At 35.7% G+C, this 25,276-nt stretch overlaps 1 protein-coding gene across 2 annotated transcripts in view; it reads right to left on the reverse strand.

The window, feature by feature from the left end:
- The window catches only part of UBE2E2 (ubiquitin conjugating enzyme E2 E2), a 372,516-nt gene that overhangs the window by 113,330 nt on the left and 233,910 nt on the right, over positions 1–25,276 (reverse strand). The window lies entirely within an intron of this gene.

Genomic DNA, 25,276 nt, shown 5'->3' on the forward strand with positions numbered 1-25,276 from the left:
CTTTTAAAAAGCAGCCTACTCTTGGTTTCAGCTCAGGTCATGATCTCAGGGTACTGAGATTGAGCCCTCAACAGTCTCTAGGCTCAGCAGGGAGTCAGCCTGGAGATTCTCTCTCTTCTCCCTCTTGCCCTGCCCCTACCCCACCTTGGAGTAACTAAAACATCTCCATCAGATTTGATTTACACTAATTGCTTCAGCATACCATGTATTCTTAAAAAAAGGTGTTTTACTCTTTAGTAACATAAAGAAATGCTTAAAATATGTTAAATAAAAAGAAAAAATGGGGATCCCTGGGTGGCGCTGCGGTTTAGCGCCTGCCTTTGGCCCAGGGCGCGATCCTGGAGACCCCGGATCGAATCCCACGTCGGGCTCCCAGTACATGGAGCCTGCTTCTCCCTCTGCCTCTGCTATCTCTCTCTCTCTCTCCCTGTGTGTGTGTATGACTATCATAAATAAATAAAAATTAAAAATAAATAAATAAAAAAATAAAAAGAAAAAATGATGTAAATGAAATCAATTTACTTGCTTATTTATTCATTTATTCAACAAATATCTTCTAAGCTCCTCCTATGTGTCAGTCACATACGTAATGCAGATTTAGCATCTAACAAATCCAAACTCCTTCATAAGTTCATGGAATTTATATCCTAATGAGGAGAAGATAACACTAAACAAATAAACAAGTAAACACAGTTTGTCTGACAGTGAGAACTAATGGGGAACAATAAAACAGGGTCGGTAGAGGCAGTGATTCTAATTTATTTTTAAAAACAAAACAAAAACAAAAACACATATGTAGAACATTTAGGTATTATTTTTATTAAATGTGTCTACCTCTTTAAGTTGTATTTTCCCACTCCAAAAACAATCATGTAAAAGCTCCTAAAAATATATTAGCACACAATATACTGTTTTCTCTGTGAACTGTAATAGTATTTAGTTGTATGTTCACAGCTGGCTGAGGATTTGGAAAAAAAAAAAAAACTATCCTAATTCATGTAAGAGTTCTTTCTATTTTAGGTTAACAATTTTTTCACTGCAAACACAATTACATTGTTTAGGACCAGAGCATGCTAAATATTCACAACCTAATTTTTAAAATTATAATTTTGTTAAAGATTACACCTCTTCAGCTGAATGTTAAAATAAAGACAAAATTTCTTAGTGAAAAAAAAAAAAGGAATTTAATACACAAACTTCCAGAGTTAAATCAACAGTACAATTGGAAATAATAAACTCTGGACCTTATCAGTTAATGTCAGAACATTCCAATCTGATTATTTCTATAACTTTATGTATGATGTAGGTAGCAGCAACTCACGACAGCTTTTATAGTATACATGACTATACTATAACAAAAAATAGCTTATTAAACACTGAACATAGTAGAATGAAAAATCAAATGATTTAGATTCATTAAGCTTAAATTGTGGGTATCTTTTAGTGGTTTTTTACTGCCAACTTCATAAATCTTATACTATTCAAGTATAATTATATTCAATGTCTGTTCATATCAGTATTAAGAAAATATCTGAACTGTCAAAATACAAATACTATTTCTTAAATTTCAAAAACAAAAGCAACAAACAAGCACCTACCTTAGAGACAGATAATCCCACCAGGTAGCAGACAGAAAAGCAAACTGATACTGATAAAAATATGTGGGAAAAGGAACATTTTGAAAGACCACAAAGTAATCCTCTAATTTTAAATGCAGACTTTTATTTAAATGGCAAATGACAGATCAACTCATGGTTGTTCAGAAAGACTCAATTTGTTGTAGAAATATTAAAAGTATTCACAGGTTCATCTCTCATGCTCAGCTTGCCAACTCAGTGGCCCTGTATGGCAATTAAGGTAAGCAGCAGTTGATGAGAAGGTCTATGTTTCGGTAGTTACGATATTATCATATATAAGCATAGTTCTCTTAGAATAAACATATATAAATGTGTTCTTCCTTTTACTAGAACAGTATCAATAACAAGAATATGTCAAAGACCTGCAACTATGTTTGTAAACTTGGCTCACATGATTTCAAAGAGAGTTGCATGTCTAACTGAAAAATCCAGCACAAAGCAACTGAGATGTTTCCCTTTTATGGTTAATCACGCTTTAAAAATAAACTCTTGGAAAAGCTCAAACTCATATCTTGGCTTGTTGCTGCTCCTCCATAACACCTACCAAATTAAGTTTTGATTTATTGATTAGAATTTTAAGAAATTCATTTTATTCAATTTAACTATGCTACATATTAATAATGAAGTTACAGAGACCAAGAGAAATCTATTAAGGGAGGACTGAAAAGAGAATGGGTTATTACTCTTCCTAACAATGTTGCTTAAGGAAATGGTTTAGAAAAATGGTTTCAGGGCAGCCTGGGCGGCTCAGTGATTTAGCACCACCTTCAGCCCAGGGCGTGATCCTGGAGACTCGGGATCGAGTCCCACATCCAGCTCCCTGCATGGAGCCTGCTTCTCCCTCTGCCTGTGTCTCTGCCTCTCTCTCTCTCTCTCTCTCTCATGAATAAATAAATAAAATCTTAAAAAAAAAAGACCAAAGCTATGAGAATGCATACTCTCAGGAAGTATGAACAGTGAAATTAGAAGCATATCAAGAACAGAAAAATAGATGAGATCCTGTTAGGTTTGACTGGCTTTTCTGATACTAACAGATATCAAGAGGAAAGCAATGATGAGTAGATAAAAATATGCCTACCCCTGATGATGATGTAAAGGCAAGGAAATAAAGATAACCATCACAGGGTTATGACTTCTAAGAAGGAATCTTATGGGAAGAAGAGACCAGAGGCTGATGTGGGCCAGAAAGTGGCCAATCAGTGAAAAAGGCACTGAGCAGAGAACCCAGGTTCAATCTACAAAATGGGTGGTCACCAAGAAGGTAAAAGAGAATATACATACATTTTTTTTTCAAAGAATACACACAGAGTTGTGTTAGAGAGGTTTTTAAGTGCATTACTACCCTTCTTTCAACTCATTGCCAGCATTCATGAACATTAAAATTCTATGTTCCTCTGCAAATAAGTAACAAAGGTAGATTTAAAAGCTATTTGTATCAGTGGTAGTAGGATAATTAACAACTATGTTAATTGGAATTTTAGGCATTATATCTAGAACACAAACAATAGTAAGATAATGTTTTGTATTCACGATTTGCTCACCAGATAAATTTGTGGGTCTTCTGAGATTCAGCCACCTGTTCTTAGGCAACATTTAAGTACAAATGTATTTGTATAATAAAGGTCATTTGATTCTTTTGTTTCTCATGTATTCGTTATAATTAATTCAAAGTCACTGTAACCAGATGCCTGAGTAAAGAAAAGAATTACACACACAGCCCGAAGAAAGAAAGGAAAAAATCTTTTTCCCAGGCTCTAAAGGAAAAAAAGATAACTCAGAAAATTTTCCTAGGAATTTTCATAGAATTATTGAAGGTAAGGTTCTTTTTAAACATTTAAGACTTTGGACAATTTATGTTTCCTTATTACAACTCACTAGACTGGAAAAGGACTATTCTACTTATTTCAAAGGTCCAAGAGTTTATATATTTAGCTTTTCAGAGGGCTGAAACCTCACCAATAAGGTTGGAATATGATATGGATTCCAAAGGCTAATTGTAGCCCAGCTTTAGTTCCATTACAGTGAAGAGAAGAAAATGTCTTTCTTATAACCAAGGGTATATTAATTCATCCATTAAAACAAATGTAGATGCTAGATCCTGAGGGCACAGTGGTTAAGACACTGCTGTTCTTCTCGAGTTTTATCATTTAAGGGGAGAAAACAGACAAGTTAAGGGACAATTACAATGTACTATAATAAACGCTGGCTGTAATAAGTACAGAATGCTTATGGAAGCAGAGAGAAAAGGCTCCTCAACCAACTTGTGAGAGATGAGATCTGAGAGATTCAAAGAAGTTAACCAAGAGTAGGGGAAAGTGGAAAGATGGGCAGAGAGAGAAAGGCAGGTAGGGGAAGAGCAGAGGCAAAGTGCAGGAGGCAACAGACAAAAGGAAGTTTCTTTCAGAAAACTAGGCACTGTGTGGTGCTGCGGCAAAAAGGTGATGCAGGAAAAGTAAGCAGGGCCAGATCAAGAACGCATTTTTATGCAATGCTACGGTGGACTGATTCTGAGGGCAATGGAATCACCGATAGGTTTTAGAAAGGGAGGTGAACATGAACATATTTTCATTTTTGAAAAACCAACTCTGACAGTAGTGGAAGGAAGTGAGGAAGCGGCTGAGATTGGGGACATGAGAAGAGTTAGGAAGCTTTACTGTTTGAAGGTAGAAGATGATAGTGGAATGACAGTGCCCTGGAAAGCAATCTGAATTCTCAAGCCAAGGCACAAAAGGAGCATGCTGAATTTGAAGGGTCTGTAGGACATCCAAGTGCCAATGCCCAGCCAAGTATGAAATTCAGGTGAAAGAGCGGCTGCAGACTAGATTTGGGAGAGAAGAGTACATAAGTACATCTTTAGAGCCCCAGGAGTAGATCAGGTTATGAGAGAACCAGCAGTGAAAATGAGGAGACATAGGAAAGTGTTTTTCGGAGAAACACTCATGGGACTTTTAAAAGTATGACTTAAGAAGAGGAATCAAATGAGAAAAGTCAGGAGAGCATGGTATTACAGAGGCTAAGAGAGAGGAAAGCATTTTACGGGGAAAAAAAGGCAAAGGGTAACATACTGCAGAATGGTAGAGAAAATAAAATTGAGAATAGGCCATCAGTTTCAGTGAATACTGATGTTTGTGAAGGGATGCCTAAGTGGCTCGGTGGTTGAGCATCTGCCTCTGGCTCAGGGCATGATCCCGGGGTCCTTGGATCGAGTCCCACCATCAGGCTCCCTGCATGGAGCCTGCTTCTCCCTCTGCCTATGTCTTTGCCTCCTCTCTCTCTGTGTCTCTCCTGAATAAATAAAATCTTTAAAAAAAAAAAAAAAGAAAACTGATGTTTGTGAGTCTGAGAAGAGCAATTTAAGTGAAATGTCTGGCGTTGTGGATTAAGGAATGAACAATAAAAGAGATTAAAAGATGATGATGCGTTTCTCCTTCCGGATGTCTAGATGGGAAAAAGCAGAAAGGAATGTGGCTTGAAAAGGAGGCAAGAGGGGATGGAATACAAACTATTCAGTCAAGAAGGAGGATAAAATCACAGACAGAAGGATAGAAACTTCTACTATAACAGGAAGGCAGTAAGAGAGAAGGAAGAAGGGAGATGGAAGACTGAGGTTTAGCACAATGTTAGCATCACATTTCTGGAAACAATAGTTTGAGCCCAGATTGCCACCTTGGTTGTGTGACCATGGGTAAATCTGACCGTGTATGGATAGAAACTTTTCTGGTCCTCAGTTTACTCTTATGAAGATGAGGATAGTGGATTAGATACTCTCTCAAGGCTCCTTCAGTAATAATTACATAATTACAATTAGGTCATAATCTCATGAGGGTTTTTTTTTTTTTTTTGTGAATGACTATAAATTTGTGCTAATGTAGAGAAATGGACATACTTCTCTCTGATATCCACATAGTCAAAAGAGCACTTTGAACTAGACTTACATTGTAAAGTAAAAACCAGTATCACTGTATGGCTCAGGCAAGTAACAGAAATGTGCAGTCTGGTCTAGGCTGCCCAAACACAAAAATTGAAGACAGGTTGGTGCTTCTTTTGACTCCTGGAGATAATCAGTAAAAACCATGTGAATTGATTTTGGTAACAGAAAGCTACTAAAATATTCAGAAAAACTAAAGTTCTCTCTACAAAAGTATTTGAATGAAATCAAGTAAGATCTTACATTATAAGTTTTTAAAATGTCCTTTTTATAATTTTCATTTAAATAGAACAGAAGTTTATTTCTTGCTTAAGTCATTTTCAATGTATGTTGACAGAATGGGGAAATCACACTCTGTTCTTATTAATTTAGAGACGCCATCTCTTTCCATTCAAATAAAAAGTTCTTAACTTTTTGTTCCATGACTCATTTGGCAGTTTGGCGAAGCATACAGACCTTTTCTCAGAATAATGTTTTTAAATGCATCATATAAAATGTATAGTATTGCAAAGGAAACATTATACTGAAATATGGTTTTCAAAGTATTTAAAAATTTGGTGTTACAGATGTGCTTCCTTATTAGATTTAATGACAAAATTTAAATTGGTGAATCCAATAATTATTGTAATCTTGAAACAGTGAGCACAGATATTATTTTGAGATATGAAGAATAAAAATAATATGACTTCTATTGGTGTTAAGAAATACTGACAAAGACCTTTTGCACCCACCTGGCTAATTAGTCAAGAGACTGTGGATTGTACATGGAAATACTCTGTATTTCTGCCGCCCCACCTCAGGGGCCAGAACAGAGTCACATGGGCCACTACCTAGTGGCCAAGAAACAGAACTTCACCAGTTCTTACTCTGAAATCTCTCTAGTTGTTTTTTGGGGGATGGGAAAAAGGGCTTTTGTCTGAAACTCACTCTCTAGAAGATTCTTCAGCAAGGGCTCAAGAGAACATTTCAATTCTTGGAATATTCATAACTATTTTATCTGTGGAGGTTATATCTGAAGGTAAGTTTGGCTGGACAGAAACTTAGTTGCTTGTGTTTTCCATCCTTGAGTATCTTAAATATGGTATTTCATGGATTTTTCTCCAGTCAGCTAATTTTTTAAGCTTTTCAAATTCTGATTTATGTTTTTTTCCCCAACCTACAGCATTAATTTTTTTTCCATTTTGTTTTAAAATAACAGTTTATAGTTTTGGGATGCCTGGGTGGCTCAGTGTTTGAGCGTCTGCCTTCAGCTCAGGGCACGATCCCAGGGTCCTGGGATCAAGTTCCACATCAGGATCCCTGTGGGGAGCTTGCTTCTCCCTCTGCCTATGTCTCTGGCTCTCTCTCTTTGCCTCTCATGAATAAATAAATAAAATCTTTATTTTAAAAAAAATGGTTTAGTTTCCATCTACTTTGTAGACTTTTGGGGGCATATTTTCATTGTTGGGACATTTTGTTTACAATAAACACAGGGGTGCATGTATCTTATCAAATTAGTGTTTTCATTTTCTTTGGGTTAATAGTAGTAGAATTACTAGATTGTATGGTATTTCTATTTTATATTTCTGAGGAACCTCCACATTGCTTTCCACGGTGGCCACCCCAACTTATATTCTTATTACTAGTGCACGATTCCCTTTTCTCTACATCCTTGTAAACACTGATTATTTCTTGTCTTTTTTGATACTAGCTGTTCTAACAGATGTTAAGGTGAAATTTTGTTATGTCATTATGCCATCACCTGCTTTTTATCTGGGCTTTTTTTTCTTCTCTCCCTTTGTCCTGCCCTGCTCAATTTGGATTCTACTTCAAGCAACTTTTCTCCATGAGAAGATCTGTTTTGGAAGGGAGCTTTGGTTTGCTTGCTTAAAGAGTATATAAGGACTAGAATGATCCAGCACCATCAAACTGGATTGCTTCTTGGTTCCTTTGTATTCACCCATGAATTAGATCCTGCAAAAACACCCATCTATCTCCAGCATCTACTCTGATTGGCTTAATGTGCATGCTAGTGAATAGGTGTTGACAATTTAAGGGATTTCCTATTCTCAGGGTTATCATTTGCCCTGTTTCTTTCCCCTGCTTCCTCCCACACAGTTACTGGTTCCATCTGAATCTTGTAGTTGTTGGTAACTGGTCCTTACCTGCTAGTATCTGGGGGTTGGAGGAGGTACCTGATTTTGATGTAGCTGCTATACACGTTTTGATTCTGACATCCTAGTTGCTCTGTTTTTATGGAGAAATTAACGAACAATGCCACTTCTGCCAATCTTTCAGGACTCTTCTTCCTGAAATTTGTGTTGTTTTTTAATATTTTATTTATTTATTCATGAGAGACACAGAGAGACAGGCAGAGACACAGGCAGAGGGAGAAGCAGGCTCCATGCAGGGAGCCCGACATGGGATTCGATCCTGGGTCTCCAGGATCATGCCCTGGGCTAAAGGTGGCGCTAAACCACTAAGCCACCGGGGCTGCCCCTGAAATTTGTGTTTTTTAATTTAAAATAATTATTGTTTAAAATTTACTTCAGAGTAATATGAATTGGGGCTATCAGTCATTCTAACAAAATGTAAAACACATCGGTGATTTTCAAACTGTAGTCCTTAGAACCCTGGGAGATTTATGTATACATGTATGCATAACTGTATGTGTACATGTACTTCTGCTTTCCTTTCTTTACCCTACTTTGAACAGAAGGGATCCACCATAGATACTGTACTTCCATGAAATACTGTTTGAAGAACCGATTACATGGTTAAAAGGGTCTGAATACCAACGTTCAGGAGTTATCTTTTAAAACCAGCATTTAAAACCTCAGTAAAGTGAACTGATATTCGTAAAAACAGATTTAGTATTCAGAGAGATAATTTGAGCCAAGAACTACAACCAGAATTCAAGAAAAAAAAATCCTCACAAATATCTTTTAACAATCTCTCATGTTTTTCAAAGGCTTGGAGAAAAAGTATGTATTTACTATATTCCTTTACATTTCTGTTAATAGTTTCAACTGTGGTACCAAATGTAATTCTTAAGTTGTCCAACTATTTACTTAGAAAAATGTGAAAATTTAAAGTTACATATGCTTTAATCAAAAAATGATCAAATTCCATTTTTCCACTTTGTCTTATCTATTTAGAACTTCAAATTCCCTTAGAGGTATTACGAATGAAATGTTTATAAGAGCAACTTCAGAAAAAATAAAAACAGAACCCTAAATGTAAGTGTTTGTGGAGGAAGACATGATTCCCTGTAGGCCAAACATTCTGGTATATACTATAGTATACTACATACTTATGAAATTGGAACCCATGGATCTACCTATCAGCCCGGTGGATCCAAGAGATCAAGATCCATAACCTTCTGGTAAGCAAAGAAATGTTCATTTCCCTAGATGGTGAGAGTCACAGGAAGAATTCCAAGCAATGCCATCTTGGAATTCTGGCAAACCAGAAAAGAGTGAGTGGGGCACAGTATCAATAGTTCTTTTAGAGTTCTAGAAGGCCAAATTTTAAGATCTATTGGTGGATTCTTTTTTTTTTTTTAAAGATTGATTGATTTATGAGAGAGAGAGAGAGAGAGAAAGAGAGAGAGAGAGAGAAAGAGAGGCAGAGACACAGGAGGAGGGAGAAGCAGGCTCCATGCTGGGAGCCCGACGCGGGACTCGATCCCGGGACTCCAGGATCGCGCCCTGGGCCAAAGGCAGGCGCTAAACCGCTGAGCCACCCAGGGATCCCCCTATTGGTGGATTCTAATGTATTATTCTATATTTGATCCCTGGTAAACAGTGCCTTCCTAGGAAACCTCTTCTTACTAAATGCTTTTAAACTTTCCAACCTGCCTGATAGATACCAGCTTCTTTTACTAGAAGATTCAGATTAGTATTACTTGGGTCTTGTAACATTTGCCTACATGGTTCCATGCCAGATAAACAAGGCACTGTAAATCCTTATTCAGAAACTTGCCATACTGAAACAATATTCAAGGATTGTGTGTACAGAAAAGTTGTGAAAATGAAGGAAAAGAAAACTATAATTGTGTTTATTTTAGAAATCAAAGGCCTTCAAGTAAAACACACACATACACAAATATACAAATTGGCAATAGATTACATTTTTCTCTGCAATAGGCAGAATCCTTCATTGAAAAATAGAGTGAATCAATGTTATATTCTCTTAGAACTTGTTTAATCATGTATAATATTAAGGCAAAGTCAAACTTGACATATATGTTATAAAATATAGTTCTTCTGTCAGTGAATTACCTGTCAACTTGACAGGTTCAATTCTGCTTTAAGCTATTACTGAGGTACTTGATCATCCTAAGAGTACAATATGCAAAAGTTCTTACTGGACAGAATGGAATATCAAAACTCATGGAGAAGATGCCACAGATGTCCACTGATATGACTATAAAGGTAGAGCCATAATGTGAATAAGAAAATATATTTTATTAGTGCCTTATGTAATTTAGATGTATCCATTTTTTGCTGCAATTGTTTCTTTTAGGGTAAGTTACCCTCATCATCCTCTGATGATCTTAAAAATAACAATATCCATCCTTTACCATTATCTTCTCTCTAATGTAAATGAAGTAGAATGTCATAAAGATTTTTGGTGCTCCTCTAATTCAAGTCCCTCATTTTATAATTAAGTCAATGTGATCCACTTTATTTAAAAATAAAGACAACACAGGTGCCTGGGTGGCTCAGTCTGTTAAGCGTCCAACTCTTGATTTTGGCTCAGGTAGTGATCTCAGGGTGGTGAGTGCTCAGTGGAGAGAGTCTGCTTCTCTCCCTCTCCCTCTGCCCCTTCCTGTGCTTGTGCTTGCTTGCTCTATCTCTCAAATAGATAAATAAACCTTAAAATAATAAACACAACATTTAATATATGCTCATGATTTATCAGGCTTCAACACACACGTTCCGATTTAATCCTAACAGCTCTGTGAGATGGATTTCATCACCCTCAATGAGGAGATGAGAAAATCAAGAGATGCATGGCTTGATCAAGAGCACATACACAATTAATTCTAGAGCCAAGATTAAATCTTTATAGAGTACAAGTCTATTTTGATTGTTTATTAGTCGTTTGATTTGGTTCCCAACTCTCTCTAGCCCTCTGCTTTCACACCTAATCTAATGCGACTCATCCAAGGTCATGCAACTAGAGTAGCAACATTTGACTCCAGATTGTCTGACATCAGAGATTTAGCTGTTCCCTCTTCTCCTCACTGCAATTCCTTTACTGCATAGCTAGGTATCTCCTCCAATTAAGTACTTTAACATCAGACTTTGACTACTATCTAGAAACTGCAATGAATAAAGTACAATGGTAGATGCTCAGTGTATTATAACTATCCCTAAACTAAATGTATCAGAATGTATCATGCTCTTATTTTTACTTTACGATGACCACTTTTCCCTTTTCTCCAAGGATCTGCTTCAATGCCCTTTGTTCTGGCACTAAAGCAAATATGGGAAATATAATAGAAATGTAATAGTGTAATATGGGAAAAATATAGGATAGTCTTCTTTGCCCATATATATTTATAATCTGTTTGTATAAATTAAAATTTGAAGTAGAGAAAAAAATCCCCTAAATTGTGTGTTATCAACTGGAAGTCCAAATAAAAGAGCACTAAAGAATGAAATAAGAAGGGTAAATTACATGTAGGATTGACAAGGATTGGCCTTGAGGGAAGGCAGAAGGCATGACAAGGATTGGCCTTGAGGGAAGGCAGAAGGCATGGCTTGAACATCAAAGATATTAGGTGAGTTGCAAAATCCAGAATGGTCTATCTGGAGTAAGTGGGTTTTGTAAGAGAAGTTCAAGGAAAGAAGGCTGCCCAGTATAATGAGGCTTTGAATATCAGGCTTTCATGATCATGATTCAGAGTCATTGTTGATTGCTGAAAATAAAACTAATACTTATCATTTATTTACTCTGTCCCTATGCTGCACTAAACCTTTATAGTATTTCACATAAATCTTGATTGTAACTCCATGAAGTAAAGATTATTAGTCTCATTTTCAGTTGGTATAACTGAGGTTTGGTCAGGCAACTTGTTTAAAAGTCACTGGAAAATTAAGTAGAGGATCAATATTCTAAATCATGTCATTTGGATTCTAAAACCCACACTATTTCTGACAGTTGTTTCACCATTAAAACTAACAGACAAAACAACAAAAAAACTCTCTCAAAGCACAAATCTTAGGCCTTCAACTTAAACTATATTCAAGTATAACCACAAAGGGAAAACTATATTTAAAAGATAAAAAGCCAAGAAAAGAAAACCTTTTTAAGCCCGAGGTTTCTCATGCAGCCAAATGGAAAATATACAAACACATGTAATAAAGTATACCTTATGACCAACAGTGATTTTGAAATCCCAAAGGACCATATATTTCATATTTAATAGAGCCCTTCCGTATTCCTTTTAGCCAACTTCATTTAATTGAGTATCACTAGCTGTGAGCTAATTGTGCAAATAATAGGCCAATGTTTTCTGTATGTCATTTATATGTGTACCTATCTACTTAGCACTAACTGTAGTATCCTTCATTTAATATTTTCTTTATTTTTTTTTAAAGATTTTATTCATTTATTCATGAGAGACACACACACAGAGAGAGAGAGACAGAGACACAGGCAGAGGGAGAAGCAGGCTCTTCACAGGGAGCTTGATGTGGGACTTGATCCCGGGACTGGAATCATGCCCTGAGCCAAAGGCAGATGCTAAACTGCTGAGCCACCCAGGTGTCCCTAATATTTTCTTTAAATTAAAAATGTTTCTCAAGAAGCAAAATGCTTTTGTAAGCCCTTTTAAAAAATAAAATACTTAGTTTAGCCTCAATTAGAAAACCATGAAATCATGGTTCTGATGTACTAGTTATAATACTTTTCCCAATATAAACTAAAATTAACATAGGTAATTATAAATTTTAAAATGTTTATTTTGTACTCCCTGTAATCATCTACACACCTCAGGTATAAAGCATCATACTTAGGAAGCCACCTTACGAGGAACTCTCCTAAGAGGGAGGATACTTAAAAAGTATTCTCCTGTTACTGTTCATGCTGTTAACGGGATCTGTCCAACTCTAAAGCACATGTGCATATAGTCATAAATGTACAGTACCGAGACCAGAAACTCAGCCAAAACAGAAATTTTGTAAGAAGTGAGGCATACTATAGATCTCTTACTTACAGTTAAACATATATTTTTCCTTTGAAAGTTACTGTTCAAGTAAGTATTTGTAGGCGTTCAATTATAATGGCTGAAGTAATTCTTTAAATATGTCAGAATACTTATCATTAGTTAAGGAAAAATGCCAGTTGTGCTAGAGCTGGGAGGCTGACGGGTGAGTGGGTTTGGAGATGCTAAGTACAGAGAGAATTCTACAGACCTGGCCTAAGGAACAGCAAAAGTGAAGATTCCTTCTGCCCACATTTCTATTCTGGCTAAAGGATTTCTCCAATTCAGCCACTGCATAAAAGTGGATCATCTACTACATCTTAAAAATCAGGTAATGAATTTGTCAGATACTCTTAGTTATTAGCAAGAACTAGTGGGAAGTTTTGTGGAGAAAAGTTATGATAACCATCCTAAACTAATTCGTGACAGTGATCTTTTAGAAGTTTATGATGTTTGGGGCTTTAATATGAGATGAACTATACAATACCTAGTGTGATTCAAACTGCCTATTGCCAGGACAAGTAGAGCTGCCTGGATTCTGGATTCATACAGATGTATCTTAGATGCCACTTGTTAGTTGTATGACCTTGGAAATTCTTTAAGCAATTCTGTTTCAGTTCATTCAATGGTGGTAACATTACCTACATCATAAGATTGCTGGGAGGATGAAATGATACATGTAGAAATAATAGTTGAAGAGCAAAAACAGTATGTAGAATAATAATAAGTCAATAAATACTGTTATCAGTTATGTGAAGCAGCTTCCCCTTTAATGAGCAAAAATGGAAATGAAAATTTAAATGTCCATGAGAGCGCTTGGGTTACAATATACTTGCTTTCAGAGGATGTTAAGCAAATTATTAATTATACAGATGTGCAGCCATAATCTTAAAGTCCATATTGCAAATTGCATTATTTGTATTTAAGATTTCACATACATTAGAAAAACATTTGGTAATTAATGAAGCATTTTCTCACATATTATGTCATTTGAGTCCCACCACAAAGCCTAAGAAGTAAGCAGCACAAGTATTATTCCTATTTTGTAGATGAGGAAACTAAAGTTCAGAAGAGCTATTCAATTATCCCACAATTATAGTAACTGGAGAAGTACTTTCTTACTGTATTACCTCTGCCTCTCATAATTTTTACTTGTTTCACAGTTTAGGATAAAGAAATGGGTATTATCTAATTAAATTCTGATTTAAGATTACTGTTTATTTGCTTTGCGTTGGATTTAAGTAGAAGCGACAAAGTATTTTTCAGCACAATAAAACTTCACATATCTCCTTATTAGGTTCTAGAAGAGTATCCTGTCTTAGAAAGACCCTAAAAATAAATGTAAAAATTTATGTTAATAGTTGGTGTTACTGGCTTTTATTTGGTCTCCTTGGAAAAAAGTAGTAAGTACATTTAAATAATGAATTAAACACCTATCTACCATAACTAATAGAAATACTGTTGACTTTGCAGATCAGGTTCTGGTTTATCCTTCAAAGACCAACTTCAAGGACGCCCAGTGGCTCAGAGGTTAAGGGTCTGCCTTCAGCTCAGGGCATGATCCCAGGTCCTGGGATCAAGTCCCGCATCTGGCTCCCCTGTAGAGGGCTGGCTTCTCCCTCTGCCTATGTCTCTGCCTCTGTCTCTAACTCTGTTGTCTTTCATGAATAAATAAAATCTTAAAAAAAAAAAAAACAAAGACCAACTTCATTACTAGATGATTGTTCACTTATACGGTCACCAGGCAAAGGTCCTCTGCCATAGTTGTTGACTTTCTGCTAAATGCAAGCCAGGGCTTTATGGCCATTAGGGGTATAAAACAGCCACAACAGTGATATGCAAACATGCTATTTTAAAATCAAGTCCAATGTCACAGTTCAGATATTTTGTATATTCTAATTAACAAGAACATTATGATCTTTAAAATATTAATGAAAATGGCTAGCATGAAGCCCTCTATTTCTTTTGAGCTAAAAGCAGAGGACCATTCTATATTACAATAAATGACAATAACTAAACATGAAGGAGTTTGTAACTACATGGAATAAACTTAAAATGGTTTTAATCTGAAGCAAAATGATGTAGTCAATGATTACTATGTTCTGCTGGGCAGTAGTAATTAAAGACAAGCAGTTTATATATGTACTATTTTAAAAAGCCAATACAAAAGTTTATTTTTTTGTAGATTTTTATTCTTTTATTTGAGAGAGTGGGAAGGGCGGAGGGAGAGGGCCAAGCAGACTCCCTACTGAGCATTGAGCCTGACATGGGGCTCATCCCAGAACCCTAAGATCATGACCTGAGCCGAAGTCAGATTAACTGACTGTGCTCCCCAGCAAAATATTTAAATATTTTAAAGAAACAATGTAGAACTAATCAGATCCAGAAGCCACTCTGAGGCCCTCTCTGTAGATATCTGGCATCTAGGGACCCAGGAGGTCAGCCATCCCAAGTGCTTGGCAGGGGGGTCCCATGGCCTAATGTTCCATAACCATCAGGTTATGACTACTTCTGGTTACTAGGAATATATGGTAAAAAATGAGTCTTGGATCTCTTGTGGTTTATAATAAGGCAAAATCTTCTCTGATGTGACAAGTAAAATGGATTTGAGCCTCCAGGTTGACAGGCTCTTCCTAATCCCAAATTTCCTACAATTCTGCCAATTAATATGATTTAAATAGAAAAAACATTGCTAGGGTGGGGCCAATAGTCATATCTGCCTAGTATGATTTGGTTTAGTTGAATATCATCTTTTCTTTGTTAGCACCCTTAGAAGGTACACACTGCAGGAATTATGGGGAAAAGACTGATAATTAATTCTGAGCAAGATATATTTAACAAGGCAGGTCTTTCAGTAATGGAATATCAGGAAATGCAACATTTACTGACCTCTATTTATTGAGTCTATTAGGTCTCCCTCGTAGACAGCCTTAACCATCTAACATGCAGTAAGAATAATTTATTATAATATCACTACAGCTAACACTTCTGTAGTGTCTACTAGGTGCTAGGCACTGTTATATATACATTACATCCCAATTGGGGTGGATTACTATTACACACCATCCCAGTTTTACAGACAAGAAAACTGAGGCATAGAGCAGTTAAGTAATTTCAAGCTCACACTGCCAGGTGGTTCCCTGATTAGAAGTTACCTTTGGCTATAAAGAACTATTCTATCAGATAGAGATGATCAAGAGTATAAGGGATAATGGGGCATGCAAAGGATGAGGTGGGAGAGTATCAAAATTAATTTCTTGATTTAGAATTGGTTCTGGTTCTTTCCTTAACCTACAGTGCCCAGGTATCACTTAACACTTGTCCCATCCCTAATCCATTAATTTTCTCCTCCCTGCCTAGACTGGTGGAAGACCATAAGGTTCTCTGAGCTGGGGTGGAAAAACCTCAGGACTGAGGACTGGTCATGCACAGCAAATAAAATTTGTGAGAAGCTGTAGTCTTTAATCACACATTATCTTATATCTGCCTATACAGATAAAAACTATCAATGGAGAATAGTCATTGGTCTTTTAAAGTAAAATTAATAGTTTCCAGAAGTTGTTACCGCCTGATGAGAATTAGCATTTTATTTTATTTTATTTTTTTGAGAATTAGCATTTTAATATCATGCCCTGCTTAAGACTGGCAGCTTGAAAGTACTACTTGGTAACATATGTTCTTCATACTAGTTACGCATTGGTAACAAAGGCATATATTCACACACAAGTTTTAGCAATAGTAAGAATAGGCAGCATATAGAGAAAGTGTTAGACAATGAAGACCTCAAGTTAGATTCAATACAATACAGTGACAGCATCAGGGAGACTTTTTTGAATTATGCCATCTAACTATAATATTTCATACTGAATGATGCTAATCTTGTATTATTAAAAATGAAAAACATGTTACAATGGATTCCAAATATATCCCTTAGTGGGATATTTATGGCAAATCACTTCAGTTTACTCCCAAGTTTACAACAGAACCTCAACTGGATGGAATTACAGTTTGTTATAATTTTAGAAAACCCTATACAGTAGATGAAAATCACTTTTAATATAAATGTCACATCACATAGTCATATTACTCCTGAAGTAACAGTTTTATTGTAGTGTGAGTTTTCAGAATATGCAATGTAATCAAGACATTTCAAGTAGAAATATATTAAATTCATATTTAAAATGTTTAACAAATGTGCAATAGCATAATCATGGGAAGTAGACAGTATTCTAATACCAGGAATATTTATTTTGGAGATTTGATAATCACACACACATGCACACACACAAGTTTTTGTGGCTTATCAGCAAAAATAAATGAATGCAAGTTGTAACATTTTATTTATATTAAAAATCTTTTATTTTTAAAAAGATTTTATTTATTTGAGAGAGAGAGAGAGAGAGAGTGCATGAGTGAGAGAGAGAGAGCAGAGGCAGCAGGAGAGGGAGAAGCAGACTCCCCGCTGAGCAGAGAGCCTGATGTGGGGCTCCATCCCAGGAAACTGAGATCAGGACCTCAGCTGAAGGCAGACACTTAACCAACTGAGCCACCCAGGCACCCCTAAAAATACTTTAAAAAGGAAATCATACTAATGGTAACTAGAGAATCATTCAGAGTACTATGATCTATGAATAGGCAACGATTTGACTATTATGAATTTCTAATTTCTGGGTATCAATGTATAAAAACTCTTATTTACTATTTTCCAAATATGTTTGAATCAAGAATCAAGACAGGATTCTTCTATCATATTTCAGCACAGCTTTAAAACCTGATATTCATTTATTTGTCAGTTTCAATTTAATAAACTAAAGACAACAATACTTGAATCAAAGCTACCAAATATGGAATCCCTGGGTGGCTCAGCAGTCTAGCGCCTGCCTTCAGCCCAGGGCATGATCCTGGAGTCCTGGAATCGAGTCCCGCATTGGGCTCCTTGTGTGGAGCCTGCTTCTCCCTCTGCCTGTGTGTCTCTGCTTCTCTCTCTCTCTCATGAATAAATAAAAATCTTTTAAAAAAGAAAAACAAAAAAACCCACAAAGCTACCTAACAAACTTAAGCTAACTGTGGCAAAATGGAGCAAAGATCACACATAGTGTTATTTACAGTTGTTTTTTGGCTTCTTTCTAGGTACTGTGATAGCAACCTGTGGGTTTGAAGTTACAGTAGTGGTGCTGGACTTACATGGGAACATCTAAACTGTTTTTCTAGTCCATCTGAATATGGCACACATTTTAAGAAAGCAACCTTGGGCCAACCATATGGTTGATAGCTTTGAGAATGTCTCTACTTAGACTAATAGAGGTAGCCTACTGCTGTAGAAATACATAAAACTTCATGCTTGTACAATGGTTCTCCTATTTAACCAATTCCCGCTGTGAAAATCATTTCCATTTCTATAAAATGGAAATAAAAAAAAACAGATTTTAATGGTTTTCTGTGAAAATTAAGAGTATTCTGTGAATTACAAAATAATTTAATAAGAACTTCCAGTATCAGGGCATCTAGCTGGCTTAGTCAGTAGAACATACAACGTGAGTTCAAGCATCACGTTGGGTGTCGAGATTACTTAAAAAAAAAATAAATACAACAAAATAAAAGAATTTCTAGTGTTTAAAACAGTAGGCTATGTTCATATAGACATAGATACATGGCTGAAAGATGAATGAAATGTAATGATTCCTTGAAATCAATATAGTAATTTAGTAATAAGTACTTAATTTTATTCATGCTTTGGCTTCTTGGATGTCACTGACCACTTTCAATTCCTCCTATCTTGGCATTTCCAAATCTTTACTATCCTTTAAGACCAAGCTCCAAAACTACATCTTCTAAGAACATTCCCATGACAATCCAAATGGAAATAATCTAACCTTTCTGTAATTACCAAAGCAGTTTAGCTTCTCTTCATCCACCTTATATTATAGGTATTTATGTACGTATTTTATCTCCTTTGATTATACACCAACATACAGTTTATACTATGCTATAAAACACATTTCATTAATCCTAATAACAGCAGTAATAATAGTAACAACAAGCAGCAGTAACATTAACTGCTGCTGCTACACTGAGCTATAGACGGTTTATTATACACCAAGAATCATAGATTTTTGAGGGCCTTAAATATAGCCTATGTGGCAGGTACCATTATCAACTTATATATATAAAGGTGAGAAAAAGAAAATAGGGGTGGGTAGAGCCGGGATTTGAGCCTGAGTGCTAAACTAAATCACCTCTGCAATAGGTATTCTGTATGGCGGGCCAAAAAGGCATGATTTCCATAAGGCCAGTGAGGTACTTAATTATTAAGCAGAGACTTGAACCCAGGTCTTCTGAATTCAATTTTAGTGTTTTACATTGTATATCTGTCTTTCCCACTAACTCCAACTGTGTGCCTATGGACTTCTAAGAGTCCGTTCAATGACTCAAAGTGCCAACTAGTCACATACAGTCCAAATCATAAAAATAACCCTAGAAGTGTCACCCAATGAGTTGGGGCTGCCTAGCAATATCATGTTTTGAGACAGCTAGCTCAGTCATTGAACTTCTGTACCAGGGATTCTTCATCTGGAAAACAAAGATAAGAACTTGACTACTACCAAAACTTGCAGGATTTGAAATTAAGGGGGAAAACCCTTTTAGTTATTCAGAATAAAAGTGTCCGGCACAAAGTAAATTTTTTTTAAAACATTTTATTTATTTATTCATGAGAGACACACAGAGGAGAGAGAGGCAGAGACACAGGCAGAGGGAGAAGCAGGCTCCATGCAGGGAGCCCGATGTGGGACTCAGTCCCGGGTCTCCAGGATCACACCCTGGGCTGCAGGCGGCTCTAAACTGCTGAGCCACCCGAGCTGCCCTAGTTTTAAACATTAAAAAGGAAAACATAAAATTTACTTTGTGTGGCTCAGCGGTTTAGCGCCGCCTGCAGCCCAGGGTGTGATCCTGGAGACCCGGGACTGAGTCCCACATCGGGCTCCCTGCATGGAGCCTGCTTCTCCCTCTGCCTGTGTCTCTGCCTCTCTCTCCTCTGTGTGTCTCTCATGAATAAATAAATAAAAACTTTAAAAAATAATAAAAAATAAAAATAAATAAAACTAACACAAATATTTGAATTTATTATATAGATAGTAGTATACTGAGAAAATGGGTTTCATTTTGGTCTGTGGTTTTTACAGATCACAAAAATTTTAAGGAATATGAAATTAGAATAGGCAAAATAGCTCTCTCTACAACAACTGGTGGAACTTCTCCAGAAACTTCCCTCACAACTTAAAATGGCCCAAGGCCTAAATAATTTGCTCACATGATGAATTTGTGTGGCAGACCTCAGAGCAATTGAAAGGTTATTGCAGAGGTCCTGGGGGGGTGTTTATATAGTTTCCCTATTATAAAGCAGTATTTACTTTTTTCCCTCATATTTTGGTTATTTCAATAACCAAATATTGTTATTTCAATAACGTGTTTGCATTTGTAAAAATTTATGGTTCTCACCTTCTCATGAGTAGAAGCTGGAGAACAACCTCAAGTTACTAATTAAGCAGGCTTTAATGATTATTCAACTAATTTGGGGTGTAATTCAACTATGTGTATCCATTGTAAGTTTTGCTCTTAGTATATCTCATCTTTCTTAGCCAAATCTGCCTTGTCAACCAGCAGAATGTTTATGAATTACAAAAAAATTCATTTTATTCTACTAGTTACAAAATAACTGAACAATGAAAAATAAATTTCAAAAACAATACTCTTAGGAGTGAAGGATAGCCCTTCTGGAATTTCCCATAGGTAGATTTACATATTTAAGAAAAAAAAATTGTCAGGCTTTGAAAACAAAACAGAGGTCAATAATTTCTGAGCACAAAAGATCTGTGTTTAGTTTACTTATTATTATTTGCAGGTGGTAGTAAACAGTTTTATTGATGGGGAGGGGGTTGGGGGAGGCAAACTCTAGAGAGGGTCCAGGACTCATTTGCCATACTTGATCAGCTGGAGGTCAAGGGTAATGTCACAAGGGGCATCTGTGTTTAGTTTAAATGTGTGTGGCCCCATAATTAAGGCTGAAAATTGAATCCAAAGGAAGATCTAGTTCAAACTACATTTGTAAAAACAGACGGAATCTTAATTAACAAATCAGAATGAAAATAAAATATAGTCAATGATTCTCTTACTTCTTGATTTACTGATATTTACTTGTTTGGAAGACACCAAGTGCACTTCCTATCGGAAGTTAAGTTAGGTATTGACGGTTAGGTTCGACAGTCAACTTGCTTAATTATGTCTCTGTTAATAGCTCTGTTCCATCTACTTTGTATGCTGAGAAGCCTCTGTAAACCTAACTTTCAGGTCTTCTCCCAGAAAGAGGAGACAGCAAAACCCGAATTAAGCAGTTCTAGGCAGGCACAGGCCTTAGTATGATAAAAAGATAGGATAATGCTAGTGAGTTCTTTTGACTTCTTTGGAATCAAGTCCCCACAGTTGGCCTCAGGAACTTCTGAGAATCTCTGACACACCCATAAAGGAGCAGAGCACAATGAAAAATGTTAAGCAGACAAAAAACATCTAACATATTCCACACAATGTTCAGAATCTGAGTTCAGCTGCAGCTAAATTAGTAAGTACACTGTATAGCAACTTAAAAGGAGGTAATATTTTATTTTAGTGCCTGCATTTGTATGCAGTTTTAAAAGTCTGGCAACTTAAGACATGCACATAGTTCAAACACAGCTTAACAAGACTTGTGATTCTAGGTGTATCTGCACAGCATTATTTTACATATACCCACCGCCTGTACATAGAAAGGGAGCTGTTATATTATCCTATTAGCAGGCTATGCTTTCTGGTTTATGAGCTGACAGTCTTTGTCCTGTAAAGGAAGTACTGCGAATGCTTATTCCATTACATCTTCTTGCTAATTTCCTCTAGCCTACAACTCGGTTGTTTTAGGTGTTCCTAATTTATTTGATAATTTCTGTCTTGAAGTTTTTTATGAGACTAAGGAAGACACAAGGTAGAACATAATACTTAAATCAGATTTCAGAGGGCAGATAGAAAGCAATCAGACCTGAAATTCCTGTAAAGGTCCAACCCAGTTGGACCTCTCAGCTTTTAAAATAAGGACTCCCTTCACAAGTAGTACCACTTAAAATAAACCATTCTTTTTCAAAGCTTTTTGTCCTCCTAAAATAATAAGCTCTTCCTAATAGAGATATTGTTGTGAATTAATAACTAAAAAACATAAGGTATGAGAGAAGGAAGTTACTATTAAGGGCTGTAAAATAAAAAAAAATCAGTTACAAAGTATTAAAAGCAATCAAAGAACAGCTAATGACTACCTAAAAAATTCATTTCTTATAAAATATCCAAAGAGAACTAAATTGAGAAAAGTAAAACATGTCTTTCTTTTATTCTTTAAGTTTTAGTAGCCTATGATTCTAACAGGAACTTGAACTGAGCACTATTAATTTTACACAATTTGCAACTCTCTCAGAATTTCTGTCTAACCAACTATGAAACTAAGAGTACAGAAAACTGCACTTTCAGGTTATTATATAGCAGTCATCACAGCTATTTATTCTCAGGTGTTTATCTTACTTAAAAAGCAGCCAGCAACTCTAATAAGCTCAGGAAGGGGTTCCTCCCTCTTCAAGATACTAACATCTTAACACTTAGGGGATACTTCCTGGGCCGATGTATAAATACACCCTAAAAATAATGCTGTAACATTTTGCCCTAGAAGAGAGTTGGTTGCAGAGGATTGAGAAAATCTATAATGAAAATTTTATTTATTGTTTGCTTTACAATACTTTTAAAATATGCAGTAACTTTATACTTTATTGTGATATTCAGTGACTCCCTCTTTAAACTCAGAAATGCACATAAAGAGATTTTTAAAAATCCTCAAACTATATAGTTCTGTGTACCTCAGTCTTCTAAAATTTGTACCATTTTTACATGAGGAGTGAATATATAGAAAAAGAAAGTGCTAAAACTTTAGTCTTGGTTTTTCTTTTGTTAATGCTTTGAATATTTGTTCTGTTTAATCCTTTAAATCATATTCATATCAACTCTCTTCTTAAAAACAGACTAACAATATAGAGCATTTTTGCTTTTTATTCACCATGGAAAGCAGAAACAAACTGAGAGCTTGAGAATATACTGCTTCCAACAGAAATGGATGAATTAAAAAGTCTGTTCATTTTAACAAAAAATTCATTATTTTTAATAACATGTTGAAAATACCACAACCAGGTTGATTTAACTGACACATTTAAAATGTACAAGATAAAGCAGGATACTCTACTTAAGGCAGCACTTACCAGTTACAGAAAGGAAGATTTAAGGCTATTTGTTGGATTACAGGCATTTTGGAATAATTTATGGTCCTCTAAAAGTTTTTTTCCTCCTTATTGCCCCTACCAGATCTCTAGCCACACTGCCCTTTATAAAAAATGACAGCAATAATGTCATTTTCACAGAGATAAAACCTCAGTTCTCATTTGCCCAACACAGAATTATACAGTAGTAATTCAACCACTTTAGGTAACATGAATTGCCTAGCCTAATAAAGATTATAACTAGTTCACGTTAGGGTGTCATTCTAAACCAATAATCTAAGTCTAAATTTTAACTGGTCAATGTGTGCTAAAATGTAAAATTCCCTTGTTTGGTAAACATGACCTTTGCCCTGAAATTTCTACAGTTTCACAAAATTCTTCATAGTGATTTAAAAATATACATTCTTGGCAAGAAAGCACTATCCCCCAAATCCAAATAATTTGCAAGAGTCAACAGAGGATTGCCAATTGGTTCACAAGAGTACATATTCACAGAAAAAAAAAATGTTTCTGTATAAATTACACCTGTTTATGCTTCAAATTCCCTTAAAGTGTTTCAATTACGCCTCTTGCTGACAAGTAAATGCATGACCTTAAATACATGCAGCAGACAGATATATCATGTTGTTGAACGTATTAATCCACCAATGGGTATAGATTATTAAAAAGTGACTATACAAACTGCTATATTCCATTTGCAACAATTTCTGAACCATGCAACAAACTCCATCTTTTTTCTTCCCTGATTTTAGCCAAAAAAATAGTTTTCAAACTCCACAAAAACAAAGAAATGTTGAAAATTCACCGTCAACCTTTCCTATATCTCAATTTCAACAATCATTTATCCATAATTTAGTATCCAGGAAGAATAAGATTAACAGGCATATGGTAAAACAGAGCACCGTAATTTTTAATTCTCATTAAAACTTTGCCTTTATGACATAACCATCCACATCCATCTCCCCTATCTTTTATGCATTGCTTTTTTTCACTCTTAGTCACTATCTTAACAAAGTAGAAATAAATTTTTTAAAACCCCACTAACATAGATATTTCTTGTCAAGAGAATATGAACATATTCCTCACTTATCAAAATAATTAACTACTGTATGAAATAAGGTTTGAATCACTGTAACAGAATGAAGCACACTTGCATATTTTTCAAGTTGTAAAAGTAATTTATCACCAGGGTATTGCTTTATTTTGGATTTCTTATAGTGGAAAGTTTTACTGCTACAGTGATAGCAGAAAGACTAAATCTTCCATGGTATCCTTAAAAGGTAATGTAGTGTAGTCATTAAAAGTACTGACTTGCTGTTTCAGATCCTGGTTCTGCCGCTAACCTGCTAAGCAACCCTGGCTGAATTATTCTTAATTCCATGCCCAAGCTTTCTTATCTGTAAAATTATAACAGTACCTCTAAGTGATTTTTTTGAAGACGACATACAGTGATACTTAGGTAAGTACTACCCATTACTGATCCAATAATTCTTTTTTTTTTTAAGATTTTATTTATTTGTTCATGAGAGAGACATACAGAGAGAGAGGCAGAGACACAGGCAGAAGGAGAAGCAGGCTTCACACACAGAGCCCGATGTGGGACTTGATCCTGGGACTCCAGGATCACACCCTGAGCCAAAGGCAGGCGCTTAACCGCTGAGCCACTCAGGCATCCCTGATCTGGTAATTCTTATTGTGCATGCATATACAGCTAAGTAGTGAGTATAAATGGATACTATGACTAAATTTGATGGAAACAATTTTTAAAAACATACTTCAAAAATTTTAGAATCATTTAAGATTTACAGAAAAATTGCAAAGACACTACAGAGTTCCATTATACCATCTCCTCCAACAATTTCTCTTAACATCTCATGATGTAGACAATTTTAAAGGATAACTGTATAGTGGAAGGACATCTACTCCTATATATTACAGTTGATCTGTAATTTTAATAACCTACCTACCAGAACCAAACTTTGAAATTTATAAGTATTGCATTATAATGAGTAAATGCTAAGTTTAATGTTTTGGTAATAGAGCTGCAAGTACTATACTGATGTAGGATATTTTATAGTCTCATTAAAAAGGAATAATAAAATGGAAAAGTTATTTTAATGTGTGTAATTACTTCTACATATAGAAGTGAAGTTACAAATTAAAACATGCAAAGAAGAAA

The sequence above is a fragment of the Nyctereutes procyonoides genome, unplaced genomic scaffold, assembly GCF_905146905.1.
Source record: "Nyctereutes procyonoides isolate TBG_1078 unplaced genomic scaffold, NYPRO_anot_genome, whole genome shotgun sequence".
Lineage (NCBI taxonomy): Eukaryota > Metazoa > Chordata > Mammalia > Carnivora > Canidae > Nyctereutes > Nyctereutes procyonoides.